The sequence below is a fragment of the Anabrus simplex genome, chromosome X, assembly GCF_040414725.1.
Source record: "Anabrus simplex isolate iqAnaSimp1 chromosome X, ASM4041472v1, whole genome shotgun sequence".
Classification (NCBI taxonomy): Eukaryota; Metazoa; Arthropoda; class Insecta; order Orthoptera; family Tettigoniidae; genus Anabrus; species Anabrus simplex.
In genome coordinates this window covers 93,127,384-93,141,654 of record NC_090279.1, presented here as the reverse complement: position 1 = coordinate 93,141,654, position 14,271 = coordinate 93,127,384, and positions in this window count along the sequence as shown.

The window sequence follows — 14,271 nt, the reverse complement described above, 5'->3', positions numbered from 1 at the left end:
TAATATTCAATCGCTTGCAGCCACGTACCCCACCTGGTTAGAATCGGCTTACTGGAATCTCTGGGTACATTTCTTTCAAAAGATGAACTCTTCTGTGGGCTTTGAGAAAAACTGTTTTCACCGAGGAAATCAATAAATTTACCTTGGGGTAACTGCCTTTTACCACTTCAGCCACACGATGAAAGGCATGTGCTACACATGGATATACATCACATAATGCTTCTCCGGCGTTCATCATATAAGGTGCAGAATCGCTAATAAAAAGTAACACTTTATTATACTTAACGCCCTGTGGCCAGAGGTTACTCATAGCCTCACTGAACAGTTTTGCTATAGTTTTGTTATCGCACTTTTCTAGAACATCACAGTGTAAGAGAATCCGTTTACAATAATCTTCGCTTAAAAAGCCAACGATTACGTTGCCAATTAGCCTGCCTTCTTTGTCTGTTGTCTCATCAATGGAAACCGAAATTGGACCGTCTTAAATCTCTTGCCTTATCTTCCGAACTGCTTCATCGTATATCTCTGAACAGTACGTTTTTCTGAACGTTGACTCATCCGGGATGGATCGTTTGGTATATTTCTCGAGGAATTCCATGAAGCGCTGATTATAAGAGAGGTATGTCAGCAGAGATGAGAGCACGGCAGAGATCGGTGTTGAACTCGAACGTTGCACTGGAAGTTGCTGGTTGTGTCAGAAACAACTGTCTCTGCTTGGAATCTCCTTGTTTGTTAGCCTGGTGTTTACTGGTTGAAACGTGCTGTTGCACTAGGAACATTTGAGTAGATGTCACTGCACAATGACACAAATTACACAATAATATCTTACTGTCAGTTGATAAACCATCTTCTTTAAATTCTGATACGTAACTTTTCAATTTTAAACCGGTTGACTGGGCTACTTTAGGCACATTGTAACAATGTTAATGTCTTCAATGAATATCAATATACAACTGCACACACTGAACGTACTAGAACACTATGATCCGTCTCACTGCTAATTCAAACTGTGAAGACTGGTAGTGAACTAGATGGAGTTATGAAGCAATCGACGGGAATGCCCGAATTAACTAATCCGGAAACCACTAGCACATCGTCGTTGAATGAGATTTCCCTAGTTACGAAAGCATGGCACAGACACAGTCGATGTTATGTAATGCAGCTTATCAGTGCTGTAAGTGTGATTCAGATAGTCACAGTACTGACCATCTGATCTCCAACAATTCCGGGCTCAACCTCTCTCTTTCTTCGCACCGCTTTTCAGCTTACTTTATCAGCCCAGACCTGGACAGGCGTGATAATGACCTGCACACCACTTAAAATATTAATTTTAATATTGATTTTTAATTTATTTCTTCATTATTGGGATGACTGCTAATTTAATATAATTTAATACTTTTTAACCGAAATATGGACTATATTGATTTTAATGACGAAGAATATGGAACATATGTACCAAACTCCGAAATATGGAAAAATATGGAAAATGAATACTCCATTTTTCAACTCCACGCGTCATGATTCGTACAGATAATGAAAAATATAATTAATTTTATCTACATAAAGAGATATGCATTTACATATAAATCCGTTCCCTGCTAATCAATGAGATACCTCGATAGTTGTTGGAATCCTTCCTGTTCCATTGCTTATAGATAGGTGCAATTACTGCTTTTGTCCAATCTGAAGGTACTTGACCAACACTCCATTCTAATCCTACTACTGTATAAAGCCATTTCATTCCTGCCTTAGCAGTATTCTTCACCATTTTGGGTCTAAGTTCATCTATTCCTGAGCCTTATGACAATGGAGTTTATTTACCATCCTTTCCACTTCATCAAGCGTAATTTCACCAAGATCACTTTCTTCCTGCCCATTAGCTAGGTTGTTCGCGACACCACCAGGAAGATTTCCTTTTACATTAAGATGATGTTCAAAATATCCCCTCCACCTCTCCAGTGATTCCCTGGGATCTATTATGAGTTCACCTGAATTACCGAAAACACTGCTCATTTCCTTTTTACTTTACTTCCTAAGATTCTTTATTACTGTCCGGAAAGGTTTCGCTGCTGCTTGGCATAGTCTTTCCAGGTTATTACCAAATTCCTCCCACGGTTTCTTTTTGGATTCAACAAATATTTGTTTCACTCTGTTTCATTCAACTACGTGCAATTCCCTGTCTGCATCAGCCCTTGTGTGGAGCCATTTCTGATAAGCCTTCTTTTTACGTTTACAAGCTGCCGTCACTTCATCAATCCACCAAGATGTTCGCTTTTCCCCACCTTTACACATACGCGTTCCTAGGCATTCCCTTACTGTTCCTGCTACAGCATCCCTGTATGCCACCTATTCTCTTTCTATATCCTGAACCTACTTACCGTCCACTGTTCGAAGCTTCTCACTAATCATATCCATGTACTTCTGTCTAATCTCCTCGTCCTGGAGATTTTCTACTCTTGTTCGTTTGCAGATAGATTTCATTTTCTGTATTCTAGGCTTAGAGATACTTAGTTCACTACAGAGCGGATAGTGGTCTGTACAACCGAAAAATCCCCGTGAAACTCATACTTTCCTACCAGACTTCCAGAATTTAAAATCGGTTAAGATATAATATATTTTGTGGATCTGTTGCCCTTAGCTCCCCAACTGAATAGCCTTATGCTTGAAGAATATATTCGTAACAGCTAAACAAAAACTAGCATAGAAGTCGAACAAACGCTTCCCGTTCCCATTAGCTTCCATGTATTCCCCACATTTACCAATTACCCTTTCGAATACTTCAGTTCTGTTTCCAACTCTCGCATTGATATCGCCCAATCGACTAACGTATGCGGCTGTTGAAACCAACTCGCCGTTTCGTCTCGGCGCATCACAGTGTAATGGAAGGAGCCAGTATTCCTAAGTTACACCCTTCCCCATTAGGCGGCACGGTTTCCAGAAGTCTCCACGACAAGGAGGCGCCCAGTGTGTCTTCTAAGTTCATAGGTGTCAGATCGGCGGCTGTCTGCCGCACGTTAGCTCTTGGTCACAATGTAAGTGTATGTTATTATTATTTTGTTTTGTGGATTGCTTTGTAAATAGGTGTTTTCAACGACATTAACTATAAAATTATTAATCTCTAATACAAATAAGTTCATACTATAAAACTTTTGTCATAATATAAAGTATACGCATCCTTACGTAGAAACTTGACCAGCTACTACTACTTCTGTAGCTAACCGCTCGCTGAGCATTTTCTGAAGAATAGCATTACATTCCTTGGGATTCTGCGTGAAGTCTTTGCAGTGTGATTTTCGAAAGTTCCAGAAATTACTTAGTGCCTTTACTTTCTTTTGTACGAGCGTCAATCAATCAATCAATCAATCAATCAATCAATCAATCAATCAATCAATCAATCAATCAACCAATCAATCAATCAATCAATCAATCATACAATCAATCAATCAATCAACCAATCATTAAACCAATCAGTCAATCAATCAATACTGATCTGCATTTACAACAGTCGGCCAGGTTGCAAATTCCCTATCTGTTGTTCTCCTAGCGTTTTCTTAAATGATTATTAAGAAGTTGGAAATTTATTGAACGTTTCCCTTGGTAAGTTGTTCCAATCCCTAACTCCACATCCTATGAACGAACATTTGCCTCAATTTTTCCTCTTGAATTCCAGCCTTTCCTACTTTTAAAGAAACCACTCAAACTTATTCGTCTACTGATGTCATTCCGCGCTATCTCTCCACTGACAGCTCGGAACATACCAGTTAGTCGAGCAGCTCGTCTCCTTTATTCTAATTCTTCCCAGCCCAAACTTTGCAACATTTTTGTAAAGCTATTCTTTTGTCACATATCACCCAGAACAAATCAAGCTGCTTTCTTTTCGATTTTCTCAGTTTCTTTCTCTCATCAATAACCTGTAAGAGAGATTATTCGTCATATTTTCAGTTTACAGGCTGGTTATATCTTCAAGCTTATCCAGGAAACATAGAGTAGAACTAATGTGCTAAGCTATGTGAACGGAAATTAGGTCAGCTTTCAAGCTCATTTCTGAATTGAGAATAATAATGTTAATATTTCTACTAACTAAATCTATGGTTTTTATAAAGGACAAGGAGCCAGAATTTCGTCCCACAAGAATTCTTTTACGTACCGGTATGTCTGCAGACATGAGACTGGCGTATTTGAACACCCTCAAATACTGCCGGACTCGAACCTGCCAACCCGAGCTAGTCATACGTTCCCTCCTTCATCAGCTTAAATTAAATGTAAGTTAAATATTTCCCGCCTTTATTATGATTTAGGCATTAGTATAACCGTATTGTCAACGGGAGGGGGGAGCGAGACGGAAAAGGAGAGAGATATAGATTGTATATTTTATTGCAATTTCCATAAGTTCAAGGACTTACCACGTAGGACTTACACATCCTTCCTTTGGCTTGGATGTTTTTTATTCTTCTACTCTCTTCAATAAGCAGTAGGGGACAGGAGGGTCATTTTAAACATATTTTGAACATATGCTTTGGTGTATCTCAAGCTTACCACATTAGGGAAGCCCAGGAATTCTCCAGGGGCACTAATGAGTCAAACAAAATTACCAGATTTTTTAAATATATTGGCCTAAGTCACACTGATAGAGGACATGTTGTAAGGCAAGAATGGCATAGGAAAGAGGGCGAATAAAAAAATGAAAGGAAGCGGTCTTTGCCTTAATAAAGGGACAGCCACAGAATGAGCCTAAAGTGGAAACGAGGGAACCAAGGAAAAAACAAATATAACTTCAGATCTACCGACTGAGGGGTTGGAATCCACCACCTCCTGAAAGCAAGTCACAGCAGTGTAATCGAACTGCACAGCCAATTCACTCAGTTTCTTGTGACGCGCAATACCACATGGGCTTACTCTCTCCCAAATTACACAGTTTCGATTTATACCAGTTATAACCGTATATGGATCTTCAGATCTTTAATTATACAAATAAGTAAGAACGTTATGTACTGCAATAAAAGGCATTTCCCTAGCCTGTAGTCTAACTGGTGCGGGTATAATTAACCTAGTGATGATGATGGTGGTGCTATTTGCTTGAAGGGGCCTAACATCTAGGTCATCAGTCCCTAATTGTATGAAATGAGACGAAAGAGAATGACAATTTAAAAATTCAAAATCGTCCACAGAGCAGAATAAAAACGTGATGAAGAATTAAGGGTGGATATGAATTTAAAACAATCGGTGGATCCGACCCAGAAACTGTCATAAACGATAGTATTACTGACCAAGGGACTGCTTCTAAAGCATAATCCTGAATCGAGGATGCTTGTTGTCTAAAGGGGTCCAAAATGCTGGTCAATAGCCCGTCATAATGACACGTATCGCTAGTAAAGTAAAATCATAGTATTTGTCATGTTGCTGTACTAATAAAAAATAGTGTAGACTCATAGTGTTCCACACATTATGGTATGACTCAAAAGTATTTTACTTCGCACATGTAACGGAGACCAATGGTGTTTCTCACATTATGACGCTACTTATAGGCAACGCAAACCCATAGTGTTCCTCACCTAGGTGTACTAATCACGGATTCCACTATTCTCTTGGTCTTCTTCATATAGTGGGTACTAATTACAGGCAACGCAGACCCACGGTGTCGCTGATATAGTGGTGCTAATCGCAGACAACGCCCAGACCCGTGGTGTTTCGCACAATGGCACCAATCACGGGTACTGGAAAACCCATACAGACTCATCTTATGTTGCTACTAATCACCAACCTATTGTGTACATAACATAGTGGTACCACTCGCAAGTAAAGGTGACCCATGGAGTTCCCCGCATGATGCTACTAATCACAATTATATTCATGGCTCTAACACTATCATCCCTCGGTCGTCCCTTATAATCGCCTCCTATAACAGACAGAGTACATCGTGGGTGTATTCTTCATCTTCGTCCCTCGCCCACACGGGGTGTATAACAAATCTATTTGGGAAGAAATACTTTTGTACTGTGTCTACATCATAAAGAAGTCATCTTGCCATAGCGATAATAATATGCAATAAATTAAATGAATCCAAAGGGATAAGCATAATTTACTATATTAAATATTAGTTTATTTACATTTAAAGAGATACCGTATGTAATAATAATAATAATAATAATAATAATAATAATAACAACAAAAGTATGCAATACAAAATAAATGAACGGTAATTTTCTAAATCAAGAGCCATTCCATGGACACTGAATTACCTACAGAGCAGGGAGTGTGAATAAACAAACATAATAAACATGAGTATTTGTATTTAAAAAGGAAAAAACAAAATCATCTCCGTACAAGCAATGGGGGCCATTGGAATGGTGAAAGGTAAAGGCTTCCACTGTTCATAACTTTGGCACTTGGTGGGGTAGAGTGTTAGCTCTACATTCAGCATTAACATTGGAACTTGCACACTGACCGCAAGTTCTTCCCGCCAAGTGACATTGATTTGTTAATGGGTACAGAACATTTCTTTTCATTATTGAACTTGGTCACAGAACTCGATCACCAGATTATCCTCTTCCTCAAGACACAGAACTAGGATGGATTATTGCTGGACACTACCATCAGGGGGAAGAGAATAATGTCTTACATTAATAACATGTTTCTCGAAGTCAGAGGACAGGTTAGACACGCAGCTACAGCAGTCCAGGGAAATAGAAGAGATTACGTCCCCAGTCATGACAAGAGAAGAGAGAGCAACAGAAAGGCACTTTACAGTACCACTAGGGAAGCTACAGGTAGATTTATAGTTTAGTTACCCCTCAAGCTCAAACCTGAGATTCTGGGAAACTCCTTCAGTCATGCCATGTCAAGACTGGCACAACTAGAACTGCATTTCAGTAGGCAGCCCTCACTTGAGCACGAGTTCTGTAACCTTCTGCACTAGTATGAGGCCATGTGGTATATGGATAAGGTCAGGGAATGAAGGTGGAAACTATTATCTACCCCATCATCCAGTTTTTAAGCTTAGTAGCTCAATTACAAAAACGAGGGTTGTATTTGATTTACCTGCTAAAACTTCTAACAATATTTCATTTAATGATATATTAATGGCTGGAAAGACAATACAAGATGATCATTACTCCATTATTCTAAGATTTAGAATTCATATCTTTGCCTTCACTGCAGTTGTTGCTGAAATGTATCGGCAAGTCATGGTTCATGCAGATGATAGGAACGCTCAGCGTATTATCTGGAGTGAATCTCCTAGGGACCCATCCTGTCATTATGGACTGACAACTGTAGCATATGGTTCAGCAGCAGCAGCCTTCCTAGCTACCAGACCACAGAAGCAACTTGCTGAAGATGAAGAATCAAGGTTTCCCCAGAGACGCACAAGTTGTTCGCAGAGATTTTTATGCTGATGACCAAGTAAGCGGCTGTGAAAATAGAGTGGATGCTCTTCAGTTGCAGTCGGAAACTATTAATTTACTAGTGAGTGGAGGATTTCACCTCTAGAAATGGTGTGCAAACCACCCAGTATTACTGGAAGCATTTAGGACAGTCGCCCAGGCGGCAGATGTTACCCAGTAAACAGAATAGAAATCTAAATGAAACCTCGCTGTAATAATACACATGAGCTAGTATACTGCATACGCATATGCCGTAAGTCAATAAGAATACACAAAGGCTAGGTCTGCAAACCGCATTAAAATTCGAGACAAGACATGTTTAGGTTAGGTTTGGTTAGGATAGGTTCATAACGAAGTATTTTTCCATTTCAACTGATTCTCATTGTCAGAAACTTATCACAGGAATAAAGATAAAATTAACACTTGCCCTAATTAATTGTGAAACTCTTGCCATAAAGTCCATATCACTAAGAGTGACAACTCATCGCCTTCCTCTTTCAATACCCCGTAGCACGGTCTGAAGTGTTCTGTGAACGAGGTAACGTTGCTTTCATTTCGTAGGAGTCCTTGATGACATTTCGTGCTCCTTAGACATCCTAACTGATTTCTGTACGTAAGTATTGGACGAAATAAAACCAAATTAATAAACCAAAATTAATAAAATGCTGCGTTCGTCATTTGTCATAAACTACGTTATCAAATGCCACCTGGTATTAGCCAAACAGATTTACAATGACACCCGCAAACGTAAGACTAGTGACTGCAGTGGCAATACGTAATTCAGGCAATTCACGAGATAAATCCTGACTGTATAGTGCCGGACGTCGTATCGGAAAGTAGGGTCCCTAAACTGTATGGTTAGCGACACTGAATAGAAACCCAACAGTTAGAAAGGTAACTATAAATCACTATCTTTACATTACAGGGGAGAAAGAGTACGGTTGCACCCTTAGTGCACGGGCTTACGTGCTCAGGAGTACAACAATGGTCATTTGAGTGTTGCAGCCAATGGCCAGAGATGAAAGTGAAGAAGTGAATGACAACAGGGAAACGATCCAGATTCTCTGCCTGTGTAAGTTGAAAGCTCAAGTGGAGAAGATGTTAATGTTTTCCATCAGGTTTCTCGCAAGAAGAATGCTGTTCGCAGGTTAAAAACAGCGGAAAGGGAAAATCTTACACCACTTTAGAGCCATAGTAATGGAACCACTTAGCGACTATCGATCAAAGTGTAAAGAGAGACTTCGTGAAGACGTACGAGAAACATTATTGAAAGAATATTGGTCTCTTGGCAGCAGAGGTAAGAGAACACCACATGTTGATACTGACAAGGAGACATTTAGAATTGTGTCATGTGTTTCATATCTTAAGACAGATGTAGTATGAGTAAAAGTGCGCAGGGGAGAACACCACATGTTGATACAGAACAGGAGATCCTGATGAGGGGACATTTAGAATTGTGTCATATCTTTTATATCTTAAGACAGATGCAGTATGAGTAAAAGTGCGCAGGGGAGAACACCATATGTTGATACAGAACAGGAGATCCTGATGAGAGGACATTTAGAATTGTGTCATATGTTTCATATCTTAAGACAGATGGGGTATGAGTAAACGTGTGCGGAGGATGTTTTATAAACACATCGGCAGTAATTAACAAAAATGTTTCCACATGGCATAACGCAAGAAGAAAAGAGAGGAAAATCCAAAGTACTAGGCCTGTGGCAAGCAACTCAATGCTGAAAATATCCTAGCGATATGAGCGATATAATAAACTATGAGAATATATTCTATATTGATTCCTAAAAACTGCAACCATTTGTTTAATCATCGTTACCGGTCGATTAGTTTAGCAGTTTGCCTTTGTCTACCAGTACGAGCGCTAGTGTGAGCCAGTGCATTGTGTCACTTAAGCACCACTACGAGCGCTAATGTGAGTCTATGCAGAGTTTCACTTAAGCCTTCGTCCATATGGCCCCACATGGATCCCGATCTCCCGCGACACCCGACAACGCTAACGGTATACTCTACCGCGGGGTTCGGTATCGCTGGACCCGCCTGCCGTTGGGTCATAGCCTGGTCCCATCCGTCATGCAACGCTGGGTCGTTGCAGTGCAGCAACTTCTGTCCCTTGAGTTCGGTGTTCAGATGATCCCTGGCTCATCCATAGCCCCGATCTCACGGACGCTCTCATGCGCGAGATCGATGTCTATCTTACCCAGATTCTCGGTGTCACCCTCAACTATTCCAAGTCGGTGCTGCACCCGACTCCCATACTGACGTATCTTGGCGTCACCATCGACATCCCCAGCCAAGAGGTGACCATGCATCATGTCACCCAGCAACGCGCCCTCTCCCTTGTGCGCGAACTGCCCGACCTGTCCCCACATCAACTCCAACAGGCTGCCGGCTAATTTTCTTGGCTCTGCTGGGTCATGGGGTGGCCGGCATTCCCTGCTAAACACATCCTTCCAGGCGAGGTCTTCTGGGTACGAGGACTCTTCACCCCTCAGTTCCTGTCGACGCCCCGCCAGATGTCCGGTGGCTCTCTACAGCGACGCCACCCCACAAAGCGTTGCAGCAGTCTGCCCTACAGTGAACCAGGCCTGGGCACAGGCATTCCACCAGCCTCATCGGATCAACGTGGCCGAGACCGCAGCAGTGGTCGTGGCAGTACATCACTTCGTACAGGACTTTGCCCACTTGTTCTTGTGTATACGGAGAGTTCCGTGGCCCGATACACTTTGTAGTCGGGCCGCGGACCTGCCCTCCATTCTAATGTATTTCTTCTTGATTTGTATGTACAAGTTCTCAATAAAGCAGCACAGAGAGGCGTTAGCCTCTCGTGGCGGCCCATCGCGACGGCCGATAATCCTGTTGACGCTCCCTCCCGGGAAGTGCTGTCCTCAGTACACGCGAGCCTCAATTCTATATAAGGAGGCTCTCCCCGGGAGGGACGTCAGTCGGCTGTCGGTTCGGGGCGATGGGGCGTCACCTTCCCACCACCGGGAAGCATTCGGCGCAGCCGCGGGCGTCCGGGCGACGGTGGCGAGAGGCTCCGCTGGAGACATACAATCGGGCGTCCGACCAGAGGGTACTCCCCAAACTCGCTTAGTCGGCACGTCGATTGTGGCGTCAAGCTGGAACCTTCGAGTGCTTTATTAACATGAAAGAATACAGGAGGGCGGTTCGAAGACCTAGTACAAACAAATTATGCATGAGAATACCATTAACAAAAGAATAAGATCAAGGCTGCATAGGCTGTAATGAACAAAACAATACACAGAATCACTCCACAAGTCCATGACACAACTGGTGATGGCTGATGTACGGCGTGCTGGGCGGCAGGCACTTCCCAGACGTCGTCACTAGGTTGTCCCTCCGGATGGCGCCCCACGGGCCCCGCGAGCGCCGCGACCCTGCCGCGACTGACCGCGGGTAGCCTGGTGGGGTTCTGAAACTGGAAACCGGGCGGTAAGTTGACCAGGTCATCAGCGGTGGCGTTGTCCACCTGGACAGCCATCCTCCACCCCTTGGTTAGTGCGTAGTACAGGATCGATGGCCCGGTATAGAAAAACCTGCGTTGGACGTGATCCATTTTTCAAAAACTCAAAGATCCCTGAGAGTGCTGAACCAAGGAACACATTACAGAAAGAATATCTGGGCTAGGATTTGAACAAGGAGGAAAACGAGTAATGAAAAAGCGATTTTAGGCTCGAAGTGATTTTCGAAATTTGCTTTTTTAGTTTGATAGAGCTCTCCAGTGCTCACAACATAACACGTTAGCCCCTCAACTCTCGGCACAATTGAGGATATTCCCTACTTTTATCGTTTTCGCAGTATGGGGACCCTACATTGTCAGATGAGAAATGTTTTCTATATTAAAGTCACCTGGTGATGCGATGTGTGGCTGAGGTTCGTTCGTTTGAATCTCACTATGTACTCCGTGTCGGTCGCACTCTATATTCTGGGGAATATCTTTCAAACTTGTCGCAAGTGTGGAACTCTACAAATGAAATTGAAGCTAGCCAAGGATTAAGGAGAACAAGAGATCAAAAATGAAATTTCTCTTCATCAGGTGAATCCTTCAGTTCGGCTGAAATCAGAATACACACTGAATGATGACACAAACCTGTTTGTATCGAATAAACTACAGCCGAATATGTTTACAACACTGCACTTCCTATTTCCAAGAAAAATAACAAGGATCTGTTAGTCCTTTACCGGTGATTGACACAGTCTTCGAAGCTGAAGTCCACTGCGGAAGCTGAAAATACACTTCCTGAAATAGATGAATTTACTGAATGTAAGTGTGCCCTGTCAGAAGATGTAATTGTGCAAAATACACTTGCATTCTTATGAAAAGTACGACATACTTGGTGTTGTCAAAACAGTTGTCAAGTTTGAAACTTAATTTTCTTATAATACTTCAATTATTTTACGTTATTCTCCGTTCGTTCTCTCAGTATACGATATACTAAGTCCCATTAATATTAAGAAGGTCAACGACATAAGGAAACTTATACGGTATATTGGTGGTAAGATGCCAGTTTCTACCATGACACTGTCAACAACTGTCCAATTACTGAGCAGGAAGCTCTGCCTGAAGAAGAATTCTGATCCCCTCAAAGAGAAGCTACTTGCAGCTCTTGTTTTATATTCTTAACCTACGGTCAGGGACTGCAATATGTTCATTACAATGGTTACAAGGCCAGTTCTCGATGAGAGAACATGAACCGTATTGAAGAATGTAATGTCCTATAAGACGGAATGAATATGTTCGCTGATTTTTTTGTGAAAACTATAATATGTCCGTTGTTTAGGATCACTTCATAATTCTCTGATTTCTAAATGTTATAGGTTGATTGAAAAGCGACATTGTAACGGAAACTCAAATTAAAATCATAAATAAAGGACAGGGATGAAAATTTCGTTTATATTTTCTAGGAAAATTCTGTTCACTTAGAAAACTGTAAACATCCAGAAAACAAAATTTGTTTTTTCTTACCTTCAGGGATGGGATCTGGAATCCGTATTATAGGAATAAAGGGCCTTTTACTAGTTATATGCAAATTCAAAAATTTCGTTTGTTAATTCCTTTTTGTATCTCTCCTGTTAAATGCAATATTTTGGACGTGTCCCCTTTTCCACATGACCGACTCAGTCAGTGCCAATCGCTCAGCTTGACTTACGTCAGGAGAAAGTTTCGGTTCACCACAGGAGCTGACTCCAGAGATGAGAGAACTCAGTTCTTTTTGATAACTACTAACAGTAGAACTTTGTTATGCACCACAGAAACAGGCTCCAGAGATGAGAGAACTCAGTTCTTTCTGATACCTACTAGCAGTAGAACTTTGCTGTGTATCACAAGAACTGACTCCAGACATGAGAGAAGTCAGTTCTTTCTGATACCTACTAGCAGTAGAACTTTGCTGTGTATCACAAGAACTGACTCCAGACATGAGAGAAGTCAGTTCTTTCTGATACCTACTAGCAGTAGAACTTTGCTGTACACAACAGAAACAGGCTCCAGAGATGAGAGAACTCAGTTCGTTCTGATAACTACTAGCCGTAGAACGAGGGACTCTCTGTAACGTTACCAGTTCTAGCCGTTACTAGGAACGTACAACTTACCGGAAGTTCCATGGAAAGGTAAACATAGTCGCGCTAAGAAATGAACAATGCCAATTACAACGCCTCAATTCTCTTTGAATGAGAATCCAATTGCTTTTAGATGTTTCCTGTTCGTTGAGATACGAGTGTAAATGTCCTCCATCACCAGTGAGAGAAATTTGGCTACAGGTGAACAAAACGCATGCTGCATTCCCTAGTACAGCTACGAGGAAGAACGAAATCACTTTGGGCCCATGAATTAACCTGGTACTCATTTCTGGAGCAGGCTGAGTGAACCTCTGGGTCATGTGCTGCTCCATAAAATGAAATCTATTTTCTCACGTTTCTCGAACTCACACCCTTCCAGGAGAATGATGGACGTGTTGGCAACCTCGACTATGCAGCCCTTGTTAAATAGAGGTCTTACTGTAAGGGTGAGAATCAATTCTGTGAAGACAGGTGACTGGTGTAAATTCAGGATATTTCTCCCTCTCTCGGACGACCAATGAGTTACATCCAAGTGTTAAGCGATTTAATATGCGTGCCTAACGGCAACACAAGTGTTCATAGACAATAAAACAGCATTTTATTCGTCGTAATTTGACATTGAAAGAATGTTTAACTTTACTCTGCGCGTTCAGCAGTTACAAGAACAAACAGGTGTTTTAGAAAATAACCTCAGATTGGTCGTAAGAAAGGCGTTGGTAATAAACAATTGTGCATCGCGGGTGTGATTGTACTTCTTAAAGTAGCTGACATTACGGTATCTGTAATGAGAAAATGTGTAGATCTGTTTTTATCGTGAGAGGAATGAGAACTACAAAGTATATCCAGATATATTCATCTAACAAACGTTGAAGAAACTGCAACTCAGGTACGTTTTACCGCACGAGCTACTCATCTCTTGAAAGTAGCAGTAATACATCACAATGAAAACAATAACAAGATATTCATAGCACAGCGGACATTGAGCAGGTACGACAATTGCTTGTTTTAACCACTTAGAATATAATTAACCACTTCTAAATCCCGTAATGGTCCACATTGTTTATTTTCATGTTATATTAGTTATATTACTCGATTGTAAGCACTTCTGATACGAATAATAGAAACACTCACTCGGATCATGAACTTAGTAGTGGGCACTAGGAAAGTTTTGCAATACGCAGAACCAGTTGACTGGACACCGCATTTATGGTGAGGGATGAAAAGTGGGGTGAAAACCGGTCGAGAAGACAGCAAGGCGCGACCTTCACACCAGTTGTTTCCAGGTAGTGGG